Source organism: Sebastes fasciatus, chromosome 8, assembly GCF_043250625.1.
Source record: "Sebastes fasciatus isolate fSebFas1 chromosome 8, fSebFas1.pri, whole genome shotgun sequence".
Classification (NCBI taxonomy): domain Eukaryota; kingdom Metazoa; phylum Chordata; class Actinopteri; order Perciformes; family Sebastidae; genus Sebastes; species Sebastes fasciatus.
Window position 1 is genome coordinate 18727517 of NC_133802.1, and position 23310 is coordinate 18750826.

Here is a 23310-nt window from a genome sequence, read left to right on the forward strand (position 1 = left end):
ACGACATACAAGAGGCATTTTGTGCTCAAGAAGCGATGCAGGTGAAGGCCATGGAGACGGGAGACAAAGGGAGATATGAACATCGCTCCAAGTTGAACCATTCGGTTGCAGAAAAACAAAGAGAAACCGCATAAGCCCTTGCAAACACACATACACACACACACAGAGGAAGAAGATGAACACACACACACACTCAGACAGTGCATTAGCCGGAGCATTAGCAGCCGCCGCTCCCGCTCTCGTCTTGGTGAGGGCTAAATCGCGGGGACGCAGAGTGTTACCAAACGCAGCAGTGATTTGTTTTGGGAACGCCACAGCTGTCAGCTCTCATGGGCTATTCTGAGAGATGACAGCTCGGGTTGGCCAAGGTGACAGCAGCGTTTGCTCGGGGGCCGGCACACTTCAGGTCATGTTTAGCAAAGCTCTGCTCAACCTGATGGCTTGTAAGATCAGATAAATCCACAGTGTCTCCCACGTCCACTTGGACAAACACACCTCCGATGAACAGCGGATGGAGTGACGGTGACAACTGCTGAAACCTCTCTTTCTCCAAAAAAACTAAACTGTCCAGAGTTTGATCAATGTATGGCTCGCCCCCAACCTTTCACTTTGACTAGTGTTTATTTAAGTCATAGAAATAAAGAATTGCGAGGAGGAAGGAAGGAACTTGGATAAGAATGCAGAATAACAGTGTCCCTCAGAGTTTCAGAAGGCAAGTTTTGACGCAAGTGTTTTTATCCTCCAGCTCACACACTTCTTAGAAAACATCTATTGTCGGTCTAACCTTGAGATATTCTTTCCTTTCTGCATTGCCCTGATGGAGGCATTGAGAGTCTTCAACTCTCACCTCTGGAGACAAACTGAGCGGCTTTAAAGACACAGCAGCTCCCCTCCTCCTCTCTCGCTGCCATTCTTCTCTCAGGGCCACTGGCACATTCAGTTGTATAGACCCGGCCTATAAGATAGGCTCCCTCTCAGAGCCACACACACACAGCGAGGAAGAAGTCATTTATTCACTGAGAAATACCTCAATACCTTTTTCTATTCCTCGTTTTTTTCCAGCCAATGTGGGTGGTGAAGTACAGGGTCACTGTATAGAACTCGGCGGTCAGCAGCACCCATTTGAAAAATCCCAATACTGGTAGCTCGGAGGAAGCAGAGGAAAGAAGCTAGCTGTACCAAATCAACAGCTGGAATAAATGTTGCATGGGTCAGGGTGCTGCAGCTCTCCATGCCCACCTCTCTTTACTTTTACAGTCCCAGTGTCAATAGAGTTCTCCAGGGATGACGTATTTTTGTAGGCCATCCCGGAAGTTCGCATCGCCCTGGTTCCCACGACAAAAAGCCAATGGGATTTTTTTTCATTGGGTTTTGGATTATTGCAGAAAATAAGCTCTGTGGCAAACAAACGTTGATGATATTTACACGTTTTGCTCAGCAAGATAATCTCCACAAATGAACACCACTTTATGATTAGTGTGAATGCAATTGCCAGAAGTAAAATGCTAATGTTAGGCTATAAACGAACTACACCCCGGTCGCATGAGCGCGAATACACAACGAGAATGCAGAGGTGGACGAGTCGGCCTGATGACATTTAGTAGTCTCATTTAACCACTTGTTAGCAGTCGCCTTTTTTAAGACATATAAAAGCTTCAAAATTCATAAATGGGGTATTTATTGATGTATTTTATTTCGTAGAACAAAACGTTAAAATCTCTTAAGCTTGTGTTAACCACAGACCTTATTTCAGGCATCTAACTACAAAAAAACATTCAAAAGACCCATTGACTTCAAGATGAAGGAACCGGAAGTAAAATGCTAACCAATTTTCAGGTTTTAGGACTCATTCCTGCAGCACTCAATGAGCAACAACAATGACAAGCACTCGAGCAAACAAGCAACACACTAACATGCAAATGAAAACCCCAGCACTGTACTCAGCAAGGTGAATTCAAAGAGCGGGTTTACCCAAATTACAGAAAAACATTTGAAACATAACAAACAAGATTCCTGCCTCCACTCCAATACAATGGAGGTGAATAGAATTTAATTTGTGGTGCTCACTTCATTTAAAAACAGTAGCATCTCTTTCCAGTAACAGAGTCCTAATTGTAGAAAAGTACTTCCATTCAGCGGAAATCTCAAAATCTGGACAAATAAAACCATCTGCATGGTTAGAAAGCACCAGATGCAAGTGTGCAAATATATATATATATTTTTTGTATTTTGGGTAAAACAGCCCTTTTAAGCAGTAAAACACAAACGTCGACAATTTTGGCAGTTTTTAGAAATTCAAACATCCCAGTGTAGAGTAAATCTGGTAGCTGGGATTAAAGATCATTAGTGAAACTTTTCATTCTGTGTGGTAATGCGTGTCCAAAGAGCTAATGATAATGTCAGTGGTGCTGCACTCTGATACAGGGGGCCACGTTTCAAGGGGAGCATTAAAGTTTTTCAACAAGTGTGTGAACGTGAGTTTATATGCATGTGGCGTGAATATGTGTGGCTGGGATTGCACCCAACGACATGTTAAATGGTGCCTCAAATTTAACAAAAACAAAGATCAGTGGAGGGTAAAGCCACGGCAAAGGACTGAGAGAAAGAGAGGGAGAGGTCTAATCAGATTTATTGCTTCAACAGACTCCGAGAGACACACTGAGTCAGTAGTTAGGCAGAGAAGAGGAACTTTAATGGAGTGCGCTTTGACCTCTAAACTCTTTGCTTGCCTAATTGGCTTGTTTAATTTCATCATGTCCAATTCCCTCCAGTCAAAGACCCCTTTTTCCAGCGGAACCAATCCCAGCGCTCCCCTTACTGCAGCACACAAACACCCACAAAAACCTCTCCGGTGCTTTTCATTTCCTCGGAGAGCTACTCCATCTTACCCCACGAGCTTAGACCATCAACTGGCTCCCTCTACCATGTGAGTACGGCCTTGATTTATAACACTTTTTTCCCTCCCAAATATACACTTGACACGAGATGGGAAAGTAAGATAAAATGAACTTGTCAAACAAACAAGTAAAGAGAGAGAGGCAGAGACTTTTGTGTCTCATCCAAAGCATTACTGTACAGTAGCAGTCTCACCAAGGCTACAGAAACTAAAGCCTGCTTTCAGGATGTCACAGAGCAGGAAAAAAAAGCTTTTCATGCTTCTATGAAATTTCACCGTGAAAAAAAAGCAAGGAAAAAGTCATCAGGAGGCAGGCTGACAGTCTGTGAGCGCTTATTTGTGGTCAGAGACGATTGTTTCAGTAAAACGTGCCACCAGAGCTCCAAGTCCCTGTCACCCTTCTGTGGCCAAATCCAAAGTGACTGTCCTCCTTAACCCCCCTCCGTCCCTCACAGAAACACACACAATCACACAATCAAGAGCCCTGTTCCCCTCATAACACACACACATATCCAGCCCCTGCCCCTAAATACACAAGCACATGCCTAAAAAACGCACACGTTCACACGCTTAGCAGAGCTGTCATGGCATCACACCCGGTTTGTCCTGGTCACATCAAAGCAAAGTCACTTTAGGCCCCAGCCAGACGACTAAAGAGATGAGACGTGTGATGGAGTGAGAGAATTGGGGCTTCCTCCTTCTTGTGTTCCTCTTAATGCAGCTTGTCCCTCCAAGCCACTTCTCTGCCTCCTTGACCGCACAGGACCGTGGGGAGACAGCGCGCAAGGTCCTTCTGGATCAAAGCGGCAGAGCGAGACTTTGTTTGTACAGGGGTTTAACTAATGCCGGGCACACACTGCACGAGAATCAAGCCCATTTTGTACCCCGTTCCCTCCTCCCGACAATGATCAGAAAAGCCCCCGTGATGTTGATGGTTTTAAAGATGATCTTTCCAGATATTCTTTTGGTGTGAGGTATATAAGAGTTTTTTTTACATCCCCCGATCGTATCGGAAGTCCATCCTCGCCGCACTGATTTCAAATCGTAAATATTAAATGTGTTTAATGTGGGGCATCACGAGGACAGCCGCGGGAAAGAACGATAGCCAATTGGGAACCAAGCTGACTAAAGAAGGAAGGACAACAACAACCGTTGTCATGGCGGCCGTGGCTAATGCAAAACGCACAGCATAAAGTAAGTAGGGCTGGGATGATACAACTATCTCCCGATTCGATACTTTCACTTTACTTGGGTGCTGATTCAATATGTATTGCGATTTTTTAAGTATTGCGGTTCGATATTATGATTAATTGCCATTTTTGTTAACTTTTTTAACACTAGACCATTGGAAAAAGTTGAATCATACACTTTTAGGGACTTTACTTTAGAAAATATCTATATTAATACAGTGAAACTGTTTGATTTTCAGCATATATGTAGTCAGAGATGTCCTGAAGTCAAATATATCAATGCAGGTCGTATCCATGTGGACCCTCCGACGTTTTCTACTTTCTAGTTTGGCTAGCTGCTGCGGTTTGTTATGGTTGACAGATACGGAATCGTGATACATTGGTGAATCGATTTTTTCCCCCCACACCAGTAGTAAAATGGACCTCAGGAATGGATGATCAACTTGTTGATTTGTGTTTATTTAACATTTAAAAGCAGAAAGTAGTACAAACTAGCTAATCGCTAATTCTTCCTTTCTGTCGTCCGCCATGTTTGTTGACTAAAATCACGTTTGATCGCGAGAGACTTTGCTAGATTTCGTTTTTTTTAGTCGGGACTCTTGTTGTTTTATGAATGGAATCTGTTAGTTTGTGTTGTGCTGTTTTGCCCAAATCGTTCCTCACCACACACTAAAGGAACAAAACTGTTAAATGTATCATGACATGTCATTATGTGGTGGGTCTCTCACATTTTCAACATCTGTTAAGATTTGAAAAATCATCTTAGTGTGGGCCAGCCTTAAGACGGCTCTCACAGCGGGCTCATGCTGTGATTTCATGAGGTATTCGTACATCACATCAGACGAAGATGTTACAACACGAGAAACATCTTCACACGGGGTGAATATATAATTACACAACATCATTTAGCAAATAAAACTCACACTTTCTCTTTGCTAAAACTTGTCTGTTGGTTCATTAACATTCTTGCAGGCAAACGCTGTAACCGTCTGCAGGTTCCCTCATGTGTGTTAGCACCATCCGAGCAGTTTCATACACTCTCACATATTTATTTTTAAATTAAGGGATTTCCAGTTGGTCAGGGCAAATTATAATTTAGTGGCCGGTGTGCTGCTCGCAAAATTGCCACCCTAAGCTAATCACTCTACATTCAAATTGTGGCCCTGTGCTCAACGAACGTAACAGTTGTGCTCATTATTTGATAAAAACGACTTTGGTTGGACGAGCATGTCCAACTGGAGTTCACAGAGCCCCTTCTGCGAGTGGTACAATAAATAAATAAATCCCATTAATAAATAAAGAGAAACAAGCAGACTGATAACATCAAAAAAGAAACATTTGATGTGCAGACTGAACTTGTTTCTGCTAATGCAAAAAAAATAACAAAGCATACTGTATGTGTAATTTTGGTAAATTTAAGATCACTGGCACCATTTGTCTTTGCATATCTGCTCTAATCTATTTTTATATTAACAATAGGTCAAATGTCTATGTGCAATGTGAAAGTGATTGCTCTAGTAAGAGACCACAGATAATTATCATCTGTGGTTTGTCTATGGATGTTTTAGCATCTTTCAGCTCATTTTTGGGGGCTTTATGGACCGCAACTTCACTCATTTGATTCTCTTTCACTGCTCTCATCAGTGTTTTATTTTCAGCACCAGCACCAAATGGCAGACAGACATAGTTAGCGACTAGCTAGTGAACATAGTGGAGCATTTAGCTGCTAAAGAGCCAGATATTTTTCTCAGGAGTTGGTGGAGACCAAAACAGAGCTAAAAGGAGAGTGAATACTAGGCTTGCATTCATCAGGTGGCCAGAAACACCAAATAACTTTTCTAACTGGTCAACTTTATGTGAAGGTTTTTAAAAAAAAAATCATAATCAACGAGTTCAGCACAAATTATATATATCAGGATACAGTGTGATCACACATTTGTATCTGTTCAAAATGTACCTTAAAGGGAGATTTGTCAAGTATTTAATATTCTTATCAAAATAGGAGTGGGAAATATGCTTGCTTTATGCAAATGTATGTGTATATGTATATTGTAAATCAATTAACAACACAAAACAATGACAAATATTGTCCAGAAACCCTCACAGGTACTGCATTTAGCATAAAAAATATGCTCAAATCATAACATGGTAAACTGAAGCCCAACAGGCAACAACAGCTGTCAGTGTGTTGACTTGACTATGACTTGCCTAAAACTGCATGTGATTATCATAAAGTGGGCATGTCTGTAAAGGGGAGACTCGTGGGTACCCATCGAAACCACTTTCATTCACATATCTTGAGGTTAGAGGTCAAGGGACCCCTTTGAAAATGGCCATGCTAGTTTTTCCTCACCAAATTTTAGTAGTTTGGAGCATTATTTAGCCTCCTTTGCGACAAGGTAGTATGACATGATTGGTACCAATCGATTCGTTAGGTTTTCTAGTGTTATATGATGCCAGTAACTTCACTCTAACTTTATCACAAAGAAAAAATCACAATTTGCATTAATATGTTAAATAAAATTAGTGGCGCTAAAACCAATTTGCATTAACGTGTTATCGCGTTAACTTTGACAGCCCTGATACAGACACATTATTGGTTCATGTAATTTCTGCTTTTAAGGATCTTCTATTAGCAGTGAATTCCCTCCTTTTCACATCTCTACTTTTATCCTGGCGACGTTGTTTAAAATCAGCAGGGAGGACGCAGTCAAAACTGGCCGCAGATTGAACAAGTGAATGAACGTGAAGAGGAAGGAGGAGGGGAAAATCAAGTCAGGATTCAGTCGCCAAGAGTTGGCATTTATTTTGTCAACCATCCCAGCCTCATGCCTCACCTTACAACATTTTATCAGTTAAACTAAGAAAGCAACGTGTTTCTTTTTGCACATTTTCTAATATAGTGACTTGTACTAGAACGCCACCATATCATAGCAGGCAGTTTCTGTGGAAAAAAGGCAAACAGGTTGGCAGGTCTGCACTAAAATGAATTATGTATTATGTAAAGCTTTCAAAACAAAGTGAAATAAACGGTGTTAGCCTCAAGAAAAAGATTAAGAGAATCCCTGACATTATATGCTAATATCTATGAAAAATTAAAAAGGTATGGGAAGAAAGAATTGGTTTGCTTGTAAGTGGACATTTTCCCCTATAATGAGAGAAAATACTGGAAAAAACGACAGCATGCATAAGCGGAATTAAAATGATATTCAGCTGGACAATGGAGGCACTGTTCTTCCAACACATGACAGTATGATCGAGGACAGCCATTACTTTCCAGTATAAAATCTACTACTTCTTTTACTTAAGAAAATTGGAACGTTTTCTTAGACTTTGAAAGTTTACAGCTGTTATTTTCAGATAATCCTGAATGTGTGATAAATGTTACAGATGTTAAGTGAACATGCAAATACGATGTCCATGAAAGGGCACTACGAACACGGGATGAGGTTAGACCGAAATAGAGCAAAGTAAAAAAAGAAGCTGAAGAACGAGACTGATAAAACAGAGAGAAAAGAGATACGCAGAGACGGCGAGAAAGATAGAGACAGAAGACAGAAAGAGGGGGAGACAGGAAGAGAGGGGAGAGTGACTCAGGCAGCCAATATTTTTTAAACAGCTTTGCTTCCACTCAACTGGGCATCAAGGCCATTATCCCGGGGTTAATCCCCAATCCGACGGAGCTGGCAGCCTTCCGGGACAAGCCAGGGTGGCAGCCCATCAACAAGGCAGGCACGGACAAAAATAACACACACATACTCACACGAGTGCACGACACACACGCACACACATAGCCGGATACAGGCAGGCATGCAAACTGCAATTAGAAAAAAAAATAACACATCAAAGCTATTAGCTGCGCATGTCTTTGTCTTTTATTTTCTGTTGGAAATAAGCTACCGTTCATTTTATCTTCTTTCTATCTCGCTGCACGTGTTCCTGTCTTCAGCATTCCTTGTTCCTTTTATCCCACACCCTCCATCTGTCCACCTTTATTTTCTCCACAGCTCTAATCGCGCCACATTTTGCACCTCCACCTCACTCTCCCTTTTCTCCGTCCGCTCTCTGTTTCTTTGGCCGCCGTCCAAGGAGTCAAGGTGGAGGAAGAGATTGACTCAAAGAAGGATAGCCATGTCATGTGGAGAGGGACCAAAGAGGATCCAGGAGGCTTAGGGAGACTTAGCACTACTCCCTTCATCCTTCGCTCTCTCTACCCCCCCTCAGTCCTCGGCCAAAAACAATACCTGGACCCTCCACGTTTACGGTCTACACCTGAAGACCTCCATGCTTCTCAATGTGCTTTTTGCACATGTTCGCATTCGGTGCCAAAAGATGAGCCTACTGTCCGCCTTATGACACTTTAATGTGTACAATGTCGCAGACACCTTGTCCTCTCAGCTTCTGCCACACAGGTGTTAAGCCTGGAGTGATCTTATGGAAATCCAGGCGTAGTAAGGATGGCCTGGGATCATCAGTGACCAGAAAAGAGGTGTGACTGTAAGACGTTGACCTGAGAACTAACGGCTGAGTGTCAACTTCACCTCGACTTCCTCCAATGACCCATAAAGTGTCTGTGATACTATTGACATATCAAGAGTGTCAAAAAAAGAGCGATAAACGTCATATCACCCAATCTACCTGTCTCTCTGTTTGTCTTTCTTCCGTGTGTAAAGTGTGTGTAGTTTCTGGGCTATCTTTCTCTCTAGGCCCCTAAGCCTGCTATGTCTCCCATGGTAACTCCCTGACTGACGACCCGGGGCTTAGCCTAAATTCTCTCTCTATTAAAAGCTGTGAAATGCAAATAATGAAACATCTCATTACCACTGTCGGAGAACCCAAAATGAAAGGAGGGGGGGGGGGGGAGAGGGGCGGACGAGGAGGACTGTAAGACAACGAAGCGGCAGGAGAAAGAGGATACAGGATGGAGGGAGAAACGACAGTTGTGAGGGCCGGAAATAAAAGGAGTGGAACAAGAGGAGGAAAGGATGGGAGAAGAAAAGGGAAGGGAGGAGAGGAGAGGTGAAGGCACGGGAACAGATAGCCAGACAGTGAGGCTTTTGTTGGATGCGTGTCGCCGTTAACGTAGAAGGGAGTAAGGATTTGCCACCTATGCAAACAGAGGTGGAGCCCCGATGAGCCGAGCTGTGAGTTAGGAGGTGTCACTCAAAATGTCTCATCTACTTCACACGAAACTTGAGTGTAAAAACAGATCATAGGTCAACAGCTGTAGTGCAATCGCAAGTATGTGCAAAAAGATTATGTGCTAAGTGTATATATATGTATGTGTGCTGCTGATTGATAATGTTATTATGCCCAAAGAGGATTATTAGTTAAAGAGTTTTACTTTTTATCTTCACAGCTCTATCATTAATCATCCGAACAAGAATACATGACTATACTTTCCCATAATTATTCAGCTTTAAGTATAATTTTAAGACTACTTCTTTGAAGAACATATCTGTGTGGTACAGGGAAGTGAAATCACCTACAGTACAGAAAGTGTCTGTATTGGTTTTGCAGGTGGGAGGAGATTGGTGTTAGTGGTAGTGGTGTATCTCATGTGACAATGACCACATCAACTTGTGTGGTGTCCTGGTGCAAAACCCGGTCTCATCACTGCAGCAGACTCATCTGCTGATGTACAACCCCCTGATATCATGAGGGAATTCATGGAAGGTGGAGTTTTTTTTAAGGTGTGACGTTGTCTAATGGGGAGATTAGTTCCTGACTTCTGGGAACTTTGTCTGTTGTGTAAGGGTATTTTTTCTGGTCACAGATGCATCATATCTTTTTTTTTGCTTTTGCTTTCCTAACCAGGAGTTAGTGGTGTAAAAACTAACCACAACCCACATTTTTTATTTAAATTGAAATTCTTTAATTTTTCTTAAACCTGGGTTATCAGAAAAAAAATGTATAAAATAAAACATGAGCGGCTGGATGGACACACAAAGAGTTTTATTGTACTTGTTTGGAGGGGAAAATGAAGACGAGCTTTAAAGGTGTTACCCGAAACTGTGAACATCAAATAGATTTTGTAGACTGACTTTCCAGTTCAATTTTGTACTGTACTTACAGTACAAACACAGGAAAGTACCAGAACATTACGCCCATTTGTGATTGTTGAACAACTCATCTCAAAACCATGAGCCTTAATATGCTGCTTCAACATGCAGCCTCCACTCTTCTGGGAAGGTTTGTCACAAAATGTTAGAACCTGGCTGCTGTTGTTGGATGTTGGCTCCCAGTCGGTGCGCCAGTTCATCCCACAGGTGTTTAATGGGATCGAGTGTGAAAGCCAGTCAAGTTCCCCCAGACCAAACTGAAAAAAAACATTTCTTTGTCATGTTGAAACAGGAGAGGGCCTTCTCAAAATAGTTGACGTAAAATTGGAAGCACAGTATTGTCTAAAATATCAAAGGAGACCTAACCCTTACACGTGACAGTCCCAGACCTAAAGGTTCTGTGTACTGACTGTAGACAGGGCTGTCCACAAAGTATTGGCCAGATAGTGTAATCAAGTTATTCACAATGTTTCTGTGCAATAACTCACATCTGGGTGAGCTTTGGGTATGCCCATTTTTACGTTACATGTCCACCAGATGAGGCAAGGACGCTAGGAGACGCTTCTCCTGGTCCCTGGTTCTCGGTAGTGGCTAGAAAAGAACCAGCAATCTGGGGAAACTCTTGCGACATTGTTAAGGTTAAGCATTGATTTTTAATAGTTAAGGTTAGGATAGGTCGTCAGGCAGCGAGTCTCGCGAGAGTTTTTGCAAGTTTTGATAGATCTCAGATCAGATTTCGCAATTTGCGCGCTACCTACTAGACACAACCCTGGTTCCCTGCTCGCCGTTTCAAACAGGAAACCACATGGTGGCCTGCTCATAAACTTTCTGTTCTTCCTTTTAAACAATCCACCAAAATCTACTTCTGAAAACAACTTAGGCGAGAAATAAGCTCTGCCACTGCTGAATGTTGTTTCATTTTAGAACTACTGTATATTGTCTAGTTTGACAGCTTGGTCCAAGTTTCGCGAGCCAAGGGCATCGCGCTGGACGGGCTCGTTTGCAAAGACTTGAGATATTTCAACTTTATGCAAGTACAGACCCTCTCCATATCACCGCAACACTCCCACCACTAGGCGACTGCTTCTTCTGCTTTCCATAGGAAATGAATAGAAAGAGACGGCCCCGTCACCAGATCACTAGATCTGGTGGAAATGCGCCGTTAGTTATCATGTGTCTTATTTACACTGAGACACTACAAAAACCCCCCCTGAATTTTCTTTTAATTTACCCCTCATCCCTCTAGCTCACTTTTACATCCCTTTGCCTATTTCTCCTCCAGTTTCATTTCATTTTTGTCATTTGGCCGAATCTCAGTTCTGTTTTGAAAAGCACCAAATGGCTTTGTGGCTCAAGTGATGATGACAATATAAGGCTATGGAGTTTCTCAAAAGTCACATTTAACACCCACCCTGATCTCTCTCTCTGCCAACGAGCCACTCAGAGTGTGTGTGTGTGTACGTGCGGATGGCCAGACCCTTTCATAGGTCTTAACACAAAACCTGTCACAGCAAAAAAGCAACCTGTCACGACTCAGCTAGACACGACTGTACATGACTGTACCTCACAGAACCCAGGCAGCCTGTTCCCGAGCTGTTAAAACAGTCAGCTACAAAGGTCTCACACTACAACACACACACACACACACACACACACACACGTAGAACAAGGGAACAGTATGGAGGAAATGAAACAAAGGGTTACCATGAGGAAGAAAATGTAAAAAGTGAACATATGGTACAACAATATACCAGTCCTAAAGGAATACATGTCTGAACTGTCTGTGGACTAAAAGCTAATTGTTGTTTGTTGAAATGTGTGGTGGTTTCTGAATGTGCGAGTGAATGACTGAATGATGGTGACTCACTGCCGGTGGCCAGTCGCTATCTGGTGCCGAGGCGGGTGTCCAGAGAGTGTGTCTGTGTGTGTGTAAGAGTAACTTGGTGTGACTGTCGCTCTGTCAGACGGCAAACAGAGGCATCTTTCTCAAATCCACACTGGGCCGCGGCTTACAATGAGCTCATGCAAAGAGGGGAGCAAAAAAAAACGCGGCTTAAGTGTGTACTCGCAAGGACAACAGGCACACCCTCCATCCCCCCCTGAGCAAATATTAAAAGAGACTTCACTCCCAGCTAATCTAATTCACAAACACTCCAGAGCACACACAAACAAGAAAAACACATAATTTAACTATATTAACTTAGCCCCCGACATGCAACCTCCACTTATAACTTACCACCGTTCCCACAGCCTCCCGTACAACAACTGAGCAGCACTGCGATTTACATATAGATAGAGAAGTGTTTAGAAAAACACATTTGTATATAATAGCCCCGGGCTGCGTTGTCACTCATCAAGCTGATCAAAAAGCAGCTACTATACAACACTGATGAATCTTAGAGCGCTTTTGCGAATCTGTCCTTCAACAGTAGAAAAAGAGGAGGTGAGATAAAGGGAGAGAAATCAAGGGGAGAGGAGAGGAGCATCTAAATATAGAGAGGCTCACATTTTGGAGTCAGAAAAGAGACAGTGAAGGGTAAGAAAGAGGGAGGGAGACGGAGGATGCAAGAAGAAAAAAAGAGGAAAAGTGATGGGGAACAAATAAGAAAGCAATAGAGGAAAAGCAGCACAAGACAGAAAGGGCGTCAGTGTAGCTGGAGATCGATGGCTGCAGAGCCTCCGTGGGCTTCTCATCTACTGTAGCGTTGCTTAGTGGTGGACTACTGGAGAGCTGGACATGGAGGACACTTAATTTTGTCTGCGAGACTTGAGAGTTCAATACACCGCACGCCGTATCACCACAGACGTTCATCAATACGTATAGCGTCGATACCGAGGGTCTGCCCCTTCAGCGATCTTTTCAACAGTTTCAACACAGACGGGCCGAGTAATTCTAACAGTGATCAGCGAAGACGCAAAATCATTGAAGTTCTTTGTATTCCTTGTTTCTGTGTCTTGATTGGCTGTTCAGGGAGGAATCACAGCAAAGCCACTGACGAAAAAAGCAAAAAAAAAATAGCAGACTTCAAGTCAAGTTAGGAGTAAAGTTTGTAATTGCTTAAAACAAGCAAACTTTTTTTGGACTTCTGCATGGTGGGGCTCGAGGCTACCACGTCTACTGTGATTGACGAAGAGCGACCAGACAAATGCCTCACCTGGATCCCCACATCTGTCATCTCCTCTCCTGTCATCCTTTCTTCCCTGCTCCTTATCTGTCTGTCTTTTCACTCAGAGCGTCCGATGCGGTTTGACGTTTGACTGTCACCTGTTGACTAACATGAACAGCCGCAATGGCTCGCAGGCTTTTGGGACTATTGCTTCTTTTTTTTTTACCCGATGGAAAGAACTAAAAATTCATGTACAGATAAAAATGCCATAGCCTTAAGAGACACAAAGAGAGAGGGGGAGAGACAATAGGTCCACTGTGCAAACTCCCATGATCATGCTCACCATTGCTAAGGACAACACCCACCTTGGAAACCTAATTTTGAAGAAGTCACACATTCCCACATTGTGAGGCAGCGCCAGTATCAGGTGTCCGTCCAAACCACCAACCACTACCGATCACCCCCCCACCACCCCACCCTTCGTGACACACCAGTGCACACACCAAAACAACCAGGAGGGGGAGAGAAGACAGTAGGGAGGGAGGAAGCGGTGCGGGGGTGAGAAAGAGAGCGAGAGAGAAAAAAGAAGAGGGCAAGAGACAGAGCCAACCAGAGACAAAGGCAGAGAGAATGTCAATGGGTGTAAAGAGGAAGAGTGAGGGGAAATAGAGAAGACTAGATGAGGTGAAAAGCGCATCGCCAGCTCACCGTTCACATTCAGAGAACAAAAAGACAGCAACAATGAGACCTCCATGTACTATATGCATCGGTTGTGTGTGTGTGTGTGTGTGAATGCAACACTGGAGGATCAGCGAGGAGGCCGTTGGGGGACTTTGCCCCTCGCCACTGAAAAGGGGATGTGAACCTACTCACTTCTTCTGTTCACATTCGGATTGGCTTCACCTCTCTTGTTCATAAAGGGAACTACACCGACACAGGAGAGCTCATAAAAGTGTCCAGCAACAATGACAGAGCTCCACTTTCATCACCGTTTTATAAAGTTCACGTAATAATACACTAAGGATCCGTCTTTTAGCGCTGAAAAAGCCTTTATGAATCAAAATAATCCGACTTCCCCTTCGAGATGTCACACTCTAACCTGAAGCGAGAAGTTATTCTAACTTGGACGAAAGAAAATGTTTGTGCTGTGGCAGAAAACTGGACCCACGTCCATTGTTGCATTAATAAAGGGGATGTATAAATATGAGCCGGGGTCAGGGGGAAGGATAAAAATGAGAAAGAGAACAGGGAGAGGGTAAAAATGAGAAAGGGAGTAGAGGAAGGGTAAAAATGAGAAATGGAGTAGGGGAGGCCACAGGAGGCACCTGGCCCACTTACAGCAGAGGAGGGGGTGGAGGAGGAGGAGGAGGAGGAGAGGTGGAAGATTAAGGAGTGGGAGGGAAAAAGAAAAGGAGAAGGTGGATGAGAATGAGGAGGAAAAGCAGGGAGAGGAGGAGGAGAAAAGAAAGCAAGGGAGGTGCAGCTGGGACAGAGCAGAGGGCACGGGCAGGACGGGGGTGAAGTAGAGGAACGGGAAAAAGGTGAGGAGGCAAGAATAACGATGAAATAATGGGAAGGGGGAGGAGGGCAGAGGGGGAGGTGAGAGCAGGAGAGACAGAGAGAGAGGAGGAGGAGGAGGAGGAGGAGGAGGTGGGGGCTGGAGAAGAAGAAGAAGAAGAAGAGGTGGCCTTGTGAGGCTGAGAATGGAGGTGGTGTATGCGTGCGCGAGATGAATGTGTGCGTGTGGGTGTCTAAAAATTATGACGAAAAACTAACACCTCACCCAAAGTATGAATAACCGACCACGACAGGCCAACGTAGGTTCAATCTCTTCTCCCGGCGCATTGGAACAGCCTGCCCATACCACTAATATCCCACTAATACCACCCACAGTCCTCGCTCCACCTCACATCAATGAATATTTCATGTCCTGATGGCACTTTTAAAGCAAAAACTAATTAGCAAATCCAAGTTGATCTGGCATTAGTCATATCAGGCCAATTAAAAGCACAGTCCTACTGTACATGTTAATGGCAGCGAAGTGGAATAATTGTATGTTGAGCAGGGGAGAGAATGTTAAACAGGCCTTGTTAGCAGCACTTTAGCACTCTAGCCAGAGTCCATGCCTGGATTACAAAACTCTACAAAGCAGGATAATGTTCGTCAGAAACACACACACACACACACGTTTGAAAGCCACAAACGACAACTCTATCCATTAATTAGAGTGTCGCCATCAATTCCACGGGGTCAGGTCTGATACTTATAGCTAAAGAAGAGAAATATATTCCAGGGAAAATGGTGGTTTTATGCTCCGGTAATAATATTAAACAGGGATCCAAATATTGGCAGGAGCTCACAGGTCAGATGTTACGCATGTATCGGTGGGAGAGAACCATTTTCTGCTCCACACGCTGTTTCTGCGGTCAACATGAGGTTGTGGAGACAGTATTTGTGTGGTATCGAGTAGAGAAAGGTGTCGAGTCTTTCCAACCTTCCTCTCTGTGTGTTTTTTATAAACGCAGGAGTTTAGATTGAGACAGACAGCGCTGACACACGCAGACTAAACTGTGCTGCACAAAAAAAAGCGACAGAATAACAAGGGCTAGAACTCTTTTGGAGTGGATGTCTGTTTCATCACCCCTCCTCCCTCCTTCTCCCCGTTCTCTCTCCTTCACGTTCCCTCTTCTCCTTCCCCTCTCTCTGCCTCCCTCGTCTCCCTCTCTCACCTGAGCTTTGATATGGAAATCTCTCACCAGCCACAGCCTGAGGCTAGTTGACTGTTTCTAAAGATGTATTTGCTCAAAGCCACTCAATTTCTCATCAAATGCTCACACTGTGTGTATAAAAGACAAACTCTTTTACTGGGAAAATAACAACTAACAACCGCGTACTTATACAAGGCTTTCAGCAGTCTGCAAACCCCAGACTTCAACAAAGAGGTTTCTCTGAGCCCAAACCTTCAAGTTCTTAATAGCTTATATACATTTGTCTAAAAAGATGGTGATCCTTGTGCAAAGTGGAGAGCTGAGATTGCTAACTATCTTGTCGATAGAGATACTTCACACTGGTTTACTAGTCCTGTGCTGATAATTATACCACATTAAGGATGCCCAACCTACACGTCTACAAGGGCTGTGTATTGGCAAGAATCTAGCGTTACGATATCTGTCATGATACTGGGGTAACGATTACATTTATTGCGATGTATTGTGATACTGTAAACAAGGCAATATACTGCGTTTTTTTCCAATTGTATTTAAGGAAAGCTGTCATAGTATAAAGAACACACCAGAAATAAACCATTTTAGAATAGGCAAAAATAACACATTTATACTGCTTGCAAAAAATGGCATGGTTTTTGCCCAAATCTGCATGTGATTATCATAAAGTAGACATGTCTATAAAGGGGAGACTCGTGGGTACAAATAGAACCCATTTTCATTCAAATATCTTGAGGTCAGAGGTCAAGGGACCCCTTTGAAAATCGCCAGAATTTAGTGTAAATTTTGAGCATTATTTAGCCTCCTTCTCTAACATGGTTGGTAGCAATGGATTCCTTAGGTTTCTTAGTTTCATAGGATGCCAGTAACTTTACTCTAGCTTTAAAACTGCTACAACCTCCGAAAGATCGCATAGTGGCCGGGCCCGACGGCAGGCCGAGAGATTTTCAAGAGGTTAATTCAAAATCGATAGTGTTTTGGAGAATGGGTACAGTATCGCACAACATAATATCGCAATACTCATGTGTATCGCTATTTTTTTTACACCCCTAATGTCTACAACACCGAGCCAAATAAAAGTGACAACTGGAAACCATTCAACAACAAACAAAATAATTTGCAAGAGATTTAGAAATAAGTGAATCATTTAGAAATAAATCAGAGAGTCTGTTTGCGAAGACAAAATATTTAGTCAGTTTCTGGTAAAAAAGAATGCAAATCACGCAAACAACAATAATCAGTCCCATGTCAACTCATTAACAGAGAGGAACGATATCAGCGGTTGATGTTTTAAAATACGCTCTTGTGTGTGAATCACTGTCACGCAGATCAATGTGATCTTTCAAAAACAAAAATTTCAACAGGGAGGAAAAAAGCGATATTATAAATACAGATGTTTTTCTCTTAATTCCTGCGTGGATTATAAAAGGTTTCACTCATGAATATCCTAACACCTAAAGTGATTAGTTTAGAGTTAATTGAAAATGTAAAGCTTTATATATACCTGTAATATATAAAAGACATTGTTGCTAACCGCTCTACATACAGAGAAACATTAGCACTAATTAGAAAGCAGAAATTTCCATCCGTTCCTTTGTTCTTTCATCAACACCAGACAGAAACCTATGCACTACCTGACGTGCAAAACAACCGCCGTCATCACTTCACTTGTTGCAACATTTGTTTTGACAGCATCTGAACAAGTGCAAACGTACAGTGAATAAAACCAACAATTAGGAGCGCACAAAAAAGAGGAGATGCACTTGTTAGATTTCAAGGCTGGCCCGACTTTGGACATTGATGCAGCTGGTAAGTGATGTTAGGAAATGTTGTAAATTCCAGAAAAATAACTGATGACGAAGAGCATTGTGTGATCACGAGGCGCTGGTTGGAAAGAGCCGATCTGCCTCGCATTCCTAAATAAAAGAAAAACACACCCTGATGAAAGCACACAAACTTGAAATCCCTCATCTGTTTCCTCAGGAATGTGTGATCCAAAAAAGGTGTTTTGCAATATCAACAACTCCTAAGAAAAATTCTGACATCTTGCCATTTTCACTGCACAAACCCCCTCCTCCCTTTCCATTTATTTTTAGCAACAATCAAATTACAATTTTTTGCTCCTGGACTTTCAATTCTTACTCGTAGATTATAAAAAAATTAGAGGCAAAGCTGTGAATTACCTTCCAATTTAAAATTCAGGGACAAAAGAACAAAAGGAAAGAACAAGAGAGCTTATTGCTTTCATTGACATCCTATCTAGCGTGCAGGTGCATGCATGCATGCGTGCACACACACACACACATACACACATACACACTTGCACAGCTGAAATATTAACACCTATGTGAAAAGACAAGTGGGGTGGTGGAGTGTATTTCAGTGTGGTTTGGGAAAGGGATGGCTTCAACTCACCTGTTCTCTCTGCTGGGGGGGGAGGATGAGGATGTCAGATAGGTGTATACGGAAGACAGCTGTTACACACAAACACACCCATACACACATCCCCCACAGTGTCCGGGTAACCCCATGGGGATTAGGAACACCTGTATTCAGCACTGCACAATGAGCTATAGAGGCAGTTAAGCTAAAAAGCCCTGGGAGTTATTAGGGGATGGGGGATGGAGCTGCTTTGGGTACGGTGGGATGGGGGGGTTTAATGTGTGCCAAACTGTCTTGACGAAAAATCAGACGTGAGAATGATAATATTCACAACGTGACAAACGGAAGACAGAGTTGTCAGAAAACTCCAGAGAGACGTGGCGTGTCATGTAAGATGTGTACACGCGAGTGTAAACGGTTCACTTTGCAGCGTGTTAGCCAAACAGGTGTTCCCATTAACGAGTGAGCGCCGAGGGGGGATCGGGACGAGAAAACTGGCAGAGAGAGATAGAGACAGAGAGATGAATGGAGTACAAGGTTGCTAACAGGGAACAAATGAGTCTTTATGGGGCATTTGCCCTCTTTCCTCTATTTTTAGGGAACGTATACACTAGATTAGATACTGTAATGTTTATTGTCAGGTTGTCTATAAACACACTAAATCCCCAGGGTTTGGCGGATAGCTGAAGCAGACTAACCTGCTACCACACAGTTCAGCCCACAACCTGCATGGGAGTACCACCTACATACCAGCAGGCTTACACACACACACAGAGAAGAGGAAGGTGTCACGAGCTCCAAACATGACTCCTTACCCAAACCAAAGCCCCTCTCCGTCTCACTTTCTCACCCTCTTTTTTCACACCCTGCCACACCCTCACCGTTTCCCACAAACTCTAGATAATATTCAGTGTCACAAGCTCCACCACCTTCAACAAACACCTATGCAACTTCGGCTTTAAAACCGAAAATAAATTTAACTCGCTTATCTTGTTTAATCAACTTTGAAAAAAAAAGAAAAGAAAAAAAGGTCCATTCATGAGAGATAACACAAGTGGGAACGTGCTTTAAAATCCCTCCTTTGCAATCCCACAAGCAGACGAGCAGCTAATATTTTTTCCATCTTTTCGGCCGATTCTCGCCTACACTCCTCCTCCACTCCTCCTCGTAGCTGCTGTCTTGGTCTGTATTATATTTCCCCCCGTGGAACACACAGATGGAGAAGGTGCAGCAGACACACAAAAACACACACATACATGTCCACTGCTCTTGTGATGGTAATACTACACAGCTCTACCTCAGTGGTGCAGCAGCAGGGGGGCAAACCTTCAGTATATACTCAAAGCATTCCAGTCCTGCAGGGCCGAGATGCCCAAGGTGTGGCAATACCATTAGAGTTGAGGATTGTAAACATTAAAAAGCAAAGATCTTCTGCTCATAATGTGCACAGATCAGGGTGCCGCAGTAGCTCATAGATGTACCAAGGCTGTATCCTTATCGCAGCGGCCTAGGGTTTGTATCCGACCTTTGACCCCTTTGCTGCATGTCATTCCCTCTCTCACTCTTTCATATCTATCTCTGTCACTATCAATAAAAGGCATAAAATCCCCAAAAATAATCTAAAAAAAAAAAAATGTGCACAGATGGACACACATGCAAACACACGAGGCCCAGTAATTGAATTACAGAATAAAAAGACGTTGGAGGGTTTATCATATCAAGCGCCAACCCCTTAACTCTGTAGAAGGAAGGACAAAACAAGCAGACAAATCCAGTGAGGTTTAAGACAATTTGGGAAAAAAAACACTAGATGGGTCTCTTAATCCCAAAGATCCAGTTAGCCACTGTCTAACTGAGGAAAAACTCTCAGATCTAACCGGGCTGCTGAAAACTGAGAGCACTTAAAAACCAAAGTCAAAAATGTCTGGCTGGCACTGTTAAATTCCTCAAATTAAAATACAGAAAACACACAGACTATATTCTGATACAGCAGCTCCCTGGAGGGATCTCCTGCAGAATGTGTGGAGAGGTTTCATTTGCTTAGAGTTACTACAACAAGGCTTTGCATCATATAACAAGTGTGTCAATAACCTTGTCTCACATGATCAAAAAAAAGTTTGCAAACACCAGTGCAAAGATAATGATTACAGGTGAGGTGTCACTTTTTCCATTTAGCATTTGTTGCAGACTCACCTGGCTGCAGGCTGTTGTACTGGAGGTGCACCACACACACATTGCTCTCTGCACAGAGCGTGAATGAAGCGGGGTTATTTCCCCTTTCTCACATTGTAAGCATGGTAGAAAATGGAGGAAGAAGACGGAACTGACCGGTTTGAGAGGGCAGACAGCAGACACACACACACACACACACACACACACACACCCAGAGAGGAGACAGACAGAGAGAGAGACGCTTTCAGTCTCAGTCGCCAATAAAACAGCAAACACTTGACGCCACACTTTTCAACTCTCGATCAGATGATGATCACCTCAACAATTAGGAAAAAAAAAAATACTCGAGAGCACCATCAATGCAAACAACCCCCCCCCCCCTTTCCTCCTCTTCCTCCTCCTCCTCCTTGTCTTGTCTGGTACTCTAGGGTTGGGTGTTGACGCAGCAGAAATTTCCAGCTGGAGAAATCCCCCTTTTGGAGGTTAATCGAGGGGAGAAGGAGGAGGAGGAGGAGGAGGCTTTTTAAGCCCTTGTCTTCCAGCCTTTCTGAGCGCTTTCATTTTGAATCCCCTCCAGACGGCTGCACGGAGCATCATCATCATCACCCTTTTTTTATTTTTGCAGTGTGGCTGCATGTGCACGACAATGTAACCCCCAAATGTAGGTTGTTGGAAAAACTTTGCAAATTTCACCAGTTTCACCAAACTCGATCAGCTGGCATTAAAAACCCCAACAGAGCATGATTTATGTGTCTAAGTGTCATCTTGAGGGGTATTTATTATTATTATTATTATTATAAAAGTACAGCCTGCAAGGTGTAAAAAACAGGTGGATGATTCATTCCAAAATAATATTCTTCCTTTCTTTAACGCACCATTTAAAAAAAGTATTTCCATTTCAGAGTGCTCAGACACATTAGAAAGTAGATATCAATCGCATTTTTTCCCCCCCTTATATTGTAAACATGTCTGTGTTCCTGTAGAAATGTGTGAAATCCCGTCAAACGACTGACAGCTTCTCCAAAATATCAACAAGCGCAATAAGACAGCTGGCTGTCACGTATGGAACAGGTAGGTAGGCGGACTTTGAGACTGTCGCCTGCTCACTCACTCGCTCGGCTATTTAGCTGTCAAAATGCACTCATGCCGTGGCTAACATGATGCCAATGGACTGGAATATATATATTTAAAAGCAGGCAGACAGACAGACAGACAGACAGACAGGCCTTCATATATACAATGCCACGATTGCGAAGAGTGTCATGTCTCCAACCTGTGCGCCCATAAACTCACATCAGCTGTAAGACGCGATTGCTCTTAGAAAACTAATTGTTGACATGATACCAAAAAGGCATGCGATGTCCGTCTGTGAATGAAACCTCTTAAACCTGCAATGCTACCTCTATCTAACATGAGGAAGTCAGACACATACCTGTTACCCCATGGGGTCTGGGGTGGACACGGTGTCGGTCCTCTTCGGAGTCCAAATCTAGCTTGTGACAGCCCCAGAGAGAAGAAAGAAAAGGAGGGGATGTCCAAAAGCACCGCTGTCCTTCCTCTCCTCTTGTGTATGCTTTTTCTTGAAGTGTTATTCCCCCTGTTTTCTTCCCACTCCCCTCTCTTCTTCTTCCTCCACCAGCCCCTTTTCTCTCTTTCTCTCTTTCTCCCTCCCCTGCTTTTCCGCGTCTTGGTATCAGGAGCCTCCACCTCCTCCTCCTCCTCCTCCTCTGTGCATGTCTATGTCTCTCTCTCTTTCTCTACCTCTCTCTCTCTCTCTCTCTCTCCGTGTCCCCGTATCTCCTCTCTCTTCTTTCTCTCTACTGGGCAGAGTCAGGAAATGAGACAACGTGAACGCACACACCATCCATCTGATCTATAGTCCCACTCTTATCAGAATCCCCTCAGGCAAATTCTGTCATTTAATAGGCTAATACATGACAAATTATTATGAATAATAATATGTTATTATAGTATTCAGTGTTGTGATGTAAACAGGGTGGTTGTCATGTGTGGTTTCATGGGGGGGCTTCTGGTTTGTGCGTCTGTTGCCATAGGGCTCAGTGAGGACCTTACTGGGGCTTACTGTAACTTACCCCCTCTTGTGGCACAAACAAGAACACACCAGTCAGTCATATTGGAAAGAAAAAAAAGAAAGTGGACTGACATTTACAGTTTGACACAGTTTGGCTGGAAAACACCTCTGAGAGCCATGTGATGTGCAGCATGCAGGCCAAGTTTTGGCAAAAAGTCTGGGGTAATTCCACCACAGCCTGACCGCTCTGCTTCAAACACAATGGATTTTTGTTATTAGTACGCTTTTGTTTTAAGTTATGGGGGAAATTATGAGGTGGCAAACTTGTTTAACGTCTGTGAGAGACAATAGAGAGAGGAATATGTGGGAAGTACTTTCCTAAACAGATAGAAATAGTTCATGTATCGCAATACTTCCTGGTGTACAGGACTGTACCTGCAATCAGAATCAACTAGATTGGCCAAAGGCTCAAAGTGGGAGAAGTACACGGACACTTTACTCATGTAAAAGTACCAGTATAACAATGTAAAAATACTCTGTTACAAGTAAAAGTCCCGAAGACATCATTTAAAACAAAAATATATTTTATATTTATCAACAAAATATAAAGAAAGCATAAAAAATGGAAGTACTCATTTTGCAGATAAATGACCCCTGAGACTTAATATGACATCATTAGATTGTTGATACAGATTCATCAATTTGTAAACAACATTTAATTGTTGCAGATGGTCGAGGTGTGTCTA

The 23310-nt window shown here is 43.1% G+C and overlaps 1 protein-coding gene across 4 annotated transcripts in view; it reads right to left on the bottom strand.

Moving 5' to 3' along the window:
- Positions 1–22352, bottom strand: part of zbtb46 (zinc finger and BTB domain containing 46) — a 65992-nt gene extending 43640 nt beyond the window's left edge. Inside the window, exon 1 of one of the 4 annotated variants that reach the window (XM_074644089.1) lies at positions 21965–22331. The gene's annotated coding sequence lies outside the window, so the exon portion shown is untranslated. Of the gene's footprint in view, positions 1–13303; positions 13662–20553; positions 21125–21964 lie in introns of those variants that run through there. The other 3 variants (XM_074644087.1, XM_074644088.1, XM_074644086.1) reach the window with 3 other exon arrangements.
- Between the last annotated feature and the right edge of the window lie 958 nt (positions 22353–23310).